The sequence below is a fragment of the Triticum urartu genome, chromosome 6A, assembly GCF_056163025.1.
Source record: "Triticum urartu cultivar PI428250 chromosome 6A, HENAU_Tu73, whole genome shotgun sequence".
In the NCBI taxonomy this organism is placed as follows: Eukaryota; Viridiplantae; Streptophyta; class Magnoliopsida; order Poales; family Poaceae; genus Triticum; species Triticum urartu.
The window spans coordinates 201,208,834-201,214,849 of record NC_141878.1 but is presented as its reverse complement, the minus strand read 5'-3'; the positions used below and the strand labels follow the sequence as shown (position 1 = coordinate 201,214,849).

The 6,016-nt window shown below is 42.4% G+C and overlaps 1 pseudogene; it reads right to left on the bottom strand.

Moving 5' to 3' along the window:
* Positions 1-688: 688 nt before the first annotated feature.
* On the bottom strand, positions 689-1,426 carry LOC147964749 (uncharacterized; annotated as a pseudogene).
* Positions 1,427-6,016: the final 4,590 nt, after the last annotated feature.

Genomic DNA, 6,016 nt, shown 5'->3' with positions numbered 1-6,016 from the left:
TAGCTTGCTAAAGTCATCCACATACTGGCCAACGGTGCGTCCTCCTTGGCGTAAGTTGCGAAACTCACGCTCCTTTATGGCCATAGCTCCTGCTGATACATGGGAAGTGCGAAAAGCCTGCTGGAACTCGTCCCATGTAACAGTGGCTATAGGATAGGTGACAGTGTAATTCTCCCACCATGAGGCTGCTGGTCCATCCAATTGGTGCACGGAAAAACGCACCTTCTCAGCATTTGTGCATCCTGCAGTGGTTAACTCCCTTCCAATCCTGCGGATCCAATCATCTGCCACTATCGGGTCGGTGCTACTGGAAAACACCGGCGGCTGCAACCTCAGAAAACGGGCTAAGTTGTCAATTAGGGGTGGTGGTGGTGGGTTGTTGTTGTTGTTGTTGCCTTGGTTCTGAACTAATAACTGCATCAAGGTATTCTGCTGTTGGATCAACTGAGTGAGCTCCGGTGGAAAGGTAAATCCAGGATCACGTCTCGGAGGCATCTGAGGGTTTAGAGGGAAGAGAATAGAATAGAATGAGGTCTCGTGAGCACTACCCATATGCACATGAGACAAACACAATCATATCACTCAATCAATCAAGCAAGGGCATACAATCGGTCTAGAATTATCGTTACAAAAGTGCTCGGACTATACTATTTACATGGTGGAATACTACTACTGATATGGTGGTCGACTAGAAATATTGATCGGTCGAAGACTCCATGATATCTGCTCCAGCTTCATCAACACAATCATCATCGCTATCGTCGGGGTCTGAGTCAGTGTCGTCGATGATGATGTAGTTCTCCGGGCAGGTGGAACCATCATCTTCTCCTCCTGGCGCGGGGTCTCCCATGAATACTCCCAGCTTCCTTGTCAGATCATCATTCTTCTCCACTAGTACGATGATATATTCCTCATAATCTTCGCGAGTAGCCTTGAGTTTTTCCTCCAGCTTCGTGATCCTTGTCATTGCCTTCTTCAGATCTATCATTCTTGCGCACATCTGATTCTCCTGGCGACGAATGTGCTAGTTTAACTCCTGGATGAAAGCTGCAATGGATCTATCCTTCCTGGTGCTAATCATCTCCCATTTCTCATCTCGGCGCCCACAAATCTGGTAGATAGTATCTTTGAGATCCTTGTGGTAAACTTCTCCAATGCGTCCCATGGTGATATGGGCTACCATACTCTTTCCTAGACTCCAGGTTGGTGCATCAAAGGAAAACTCTATGGGCTCAGTGACTGGCGTAAATGTCCTTCCTGGAACATGAACTTGAATCATCAAGCGCTCCTCTTCTGGTAAAGTGGCGTTGTAAGTCCCGGTGAAGCTTGGTATTCCAATGTTCAGGTACCTAGTGACTTCCTTCAGGTGGCGTCCAAAAGGTGTGTCTTCATCTGGTTGTGCAAACTTGTTCCTTGCATCCGCCATCCTAAAGAGTAGAAAATGGAGAGGAGTTGGAAATGAGAAGAGAGTAGTGATCTAGGGCTTTAGCTTAGTGGTCGTGTCCTATAGTCAGCGTGTGCTCTGATACCATCGTGTAGCGACCAGACCTCAAACAGTCTGATCTCTGTGCATCAGTGTCATCCCTGGATCGGTAATGCTGACACGCACAGTACTTGAGGATTTATAACAGAGTAGCAATCACACACTTATTACATCGAATGTCTCAAAAGAGAACTTATTACAATAAATATGTCTTAAGGCCATCTATTACGATAAAAGCGGAAGGCATGGAAGATAAAGTGAGCCCATCAACTCCAATGGCATCACTTAGTGAAAGACCACGACCTAAGGCTCCTTACTCGCCGTTTGAAAAGTCAGAAACATGATACGTTGAAGCCCGAAATGGGTCAGCACATGGAATATGCTGGCAATGTAACACAAGAGAGTAATGAACAGAATAAAGCTATCACTACATGCATATATGGCTGGTGGAGGCTGTAGGGTTAATATGTTTTGTGGAAAGCCAACTTTTCCCTACTGCAAAGGAATAGATTTTATTTAACAAGAAAGTTGGTTGAAAGCATTGAGAATGGTAAACCCCATCTCAATCCCAATTAAAAGTAATTTAAAAACCCGATCAAATTTATATTGAGATTGATGAGATCCACATGATAATCCAAGAACTAGATACTCAATATGTCCATAACCGGGGACACGGCTAACCATGATTAGTTTGTACACTCTGCAGAGGTTTGTGCACTTTTACCCATAAGACTCAATCTCCTCCGTTGGTTTTCTCGCACTACACAATGTTTGAGAAACGAATGACCGAGACACAGTCTTTCCGAAGAGGTCCCCTTAACCGATAGATAGGCCTGTACACCTACAATCCCCTACATCTGCTAGCCCATCATAGAAAGGTTTCCCACAACTTACTCAACTATGCCAGAGCCCATAATGGCATGTGGCTGCACACGGAAGTTTCCAGTATGAATAATCTCACGATCCCTCTGAGCCTGGGTGGCAGTCCATAGGAGAATCACACGATACCCCGGGATTTCCAAAAATACAGGTAATCACTGGGTTCCCCAGGTGCCTCAGTCCACCCAGATGTGTATTAAAGTTGACACCTTAAGTTAACCATTAATTAACAAAACTCACATCTGTCATGGATACACTATCCCAATCCATGTCTACAAGCATAACATAGCAATATAAGCAACGTAGAAGTAACTCCCAAAGGTTTGGTAACAAATGGGTGAATAGGTACTACCTCATCTACTTCCCAAAACCCACAATTTATTCAGATCCTAACTATGCAATTGTTTGAGGAGTGATCTAATGCAATAAAACTAGGTAGTAAAGAGGTATGATTAAAGTGTTACTTGCCCTGCTGATGATCCGTGAAACCTAGAGACTCGATGTAGCACGCTTTGCACTCCGGGTACTCTATCGCAATCAAACAAGCATACAATAAGCAATCAAGCAAAGATGCACGGGTAAAACTCAAATAAGAAGATCTAACCAGAAGGTTCAACTTAAGAACTCCGGTTTGCAAAAAGAATCAAATCGAACGAAGCAACGAAACACAAACTGCGAAAGAAACAAGCTTCGTTTACTAATCTGGACTAAAGTCAAATTTTTAAATTAGCAAAAACTTGTTTAAGTTGATTAAACAGAAAGAGGGCTTCGAGACGAAACTCTAGGCGCTTGAATCGCCTGATTCTGATAAACGAGCGAAAAGTTAAACTAAAATGAAAATCGGATCAGAAATTGCGATCGAAAATAATCGTGAAAAATCCGAGAAAAAGAAATACTGACGAATAGTCTAACGAACAAACGTTCGCTATCTGCGGCTAACGGGCGAAAACCGTTCGTTAAAACAAATGTACGGACGAACATCCGCTATATAACCAAACGGGAAAAACCGATCTAAAAAAAATGGGATCTAGGGTTTCAAAAAAACCCGATCGGTTTTCTTGCGAAAACCGAGGACGGCCGCGGCGGCTACCTCCGGCGAAGTCCGACAAGACGGCGGCGGCAGCGGGCTGCTCCGGTGGCGGGTCGGGTGGCGGTGGGTGGTAGCGCGGCGCGGCGGGCGGCGGCTTCGGCGGCGCGGGCGGCGGGGCGGCACGGTGGCGGCAGAGGGCGGCGTCGGCGGCGACGGCGCGGGCGGCGGCTAGTGTTTCGGCAGCGGTGGGCTGTTGGGCTGTGGGGCTTGGGCTGCGCGGCTTATAAAGCCTCCCCGGGCGGAGTCCCGGGCGGATACGGCCCAAAGTCGGTTTCCCTTTTTTTTTAAATATTCCGCGCAGAAAAACAAATATAGCAAATACTAAACAGACTCCAAAAATCCTGAAATAAATTTTCCCCGTCCTCTAAAAATCTACCGGACAAGGTGAACATTTATTTGGGACTCTAATGCAATTTTGAAAACGCATATTTTTCCTAATTCAAATAAAATAGCAATAAAACTCTGAATAAAACTTTTATTTGGTTTTAATATTAAATCTCCAATATTTCTTTATTTTGAGGAAGTCATTTTATCCTCTCTCTTTTATTTTTTATAAAAGAAATATTCGAAGATAAAATAATTAAAATCAAACGATCCTCTTTTCATAATTCGAGAAAAACTCAAATTTGAAAATAACGAAATTCCCAACTCTCTCCGTAGGTCCTTGAGTTGCGTAGAATTTCTAGGATCAAGCCAAAATGCAATAAAAATATGATATGCAATGATGACCTAATGTATAACATTCCAAATTGAAATTTGGGATGTTACAGGTCCTTGCTCTAACTTGTCCCTTGATATGGGTATATCATGCATATAATGTCCTGGAGTGCATCTACTCTGTTGCAATGCCTTGTGCTTCACCTGCTGATCATGCATGTAAATATGGCATGCTTTCCTGTGTTTCAGTACCTATTCCATTAATGATAACATATTTTCAAATTCAAGTACTGTCATTCTACTCTATCGCAATGCCATCTGCTCAGTTTGGACAATCATGCTTCTCAATCATGCTTCATCAGTATGTACTTCATCTGTCTACCATACTTTGTTCTTTTTTTACATTGAAGTGTTGTTCTAGTGGTCTCTTGCAATGCCATCTTAGTTTCCCAATCATACACACATATGTTCCCTTAGTGTTTTTCTGTAATGTATTCCGCTAGCATCCAGTTTTACATTCAAATAGTGTTTTTTTACACTGTTGTCCTGTCGTATCCCTAGATCTTACACCATACTCCCTCTGTCCGGATTACATGTCGCGGAAATGGATTAAACTGGATGTATCTAGAACTGAAATACGCCTAGACCCATCCATTTATTTCAGGATGGAGGGAATACATGTCAATATGTCATGCCTTTCTATTCTTCAGTACCTGTTCCATCTCTGCTGTAGCATGTTTTTATAATTGAAGTACCATTCTTCTATATAAGACATTCAAGGGGAAGATGGCTATGTTAGAATCTGGAAGGTTACAAACCAAGTCTTTGCAAAAGATCCAAACTCCAAGAGATAATAAACCAACTCCTGTTTTCATAGATACTGCTCCCGCACAGAGAACCCAACTCCCACTGATAATAAGAAGATTCCAGTGGCCACAGAACTAGTCTGCTCCAGTCCAGCAAAAATATGTCAACTCCATTCTAAGAAGCATGGGCGTATCCTCGCATCATGAAATTTTATAGTATTCTGATCATATTTTCTACATGTTTCTTACCCATCTCTCTTTTAGAAAATAAGCTTAAAGGATAGAAGACTTTCTGTACTGGGATCATATTCAAGGAAAGTATCTTGCGGGAATTATCTGTGCTCCAATGCTGATGTAAGTACCTGTTGTATATCACTATATTTTTACATCAGCATGTATTTTGTTAATTGGTGTGAATCCAACCTTTATCTGATCTAAATTCAGTTGTAGAAAAATGTTAAAGGGGGCAATGTTGATTTTTGTAAGGAAAACTGCCTGGTAGTTTCGCATACTGAGCTGCATGAGTGTACTATCTCATATCATGCACATTACTGAATTGTACTGCTTCTCTGGTTGCCCATTCATTCATTGTGTCAATGTTTCTTTCGTATTACCTTACCTGGCTGATGATAGATGTGCCATATTGTGTTAATTTGGTGTAGGCTGGTGTGGTCTGGTTGCCCAAATGTTCGTTGTGTCAATGTTGCTTTCCTATTATCTCACCTGGCCAATGATAACAATGCTAGTGTGTTAATTTGGTGCAGACTACTAAAGATAAGAAGACAAACTCTAAAAACAGCAAGGCAACCCCATTGTTTCTTTCCAATAAATCTAGGCCAGGTAATATGGCAATAACTCATGATTAATCTGTTCGGTTCCCCTCCTAATTTATGTTATGATGCAGTGGTCGAGACACTCTCCACTATCAATAATAAAAGCCTGCCAAAATCGCCATCTGAATCTGTTTAGTTTCCTATGTCTCGAATGCAATGGAAAAAATGTATGTTTGTGAACCAATTAATGGCTGAAGCAATGATGAAAATGGTGGAGGAATCAGACCTGCACATTCGTGCGCAACAACTGTTGGAAATATGCCCTAGA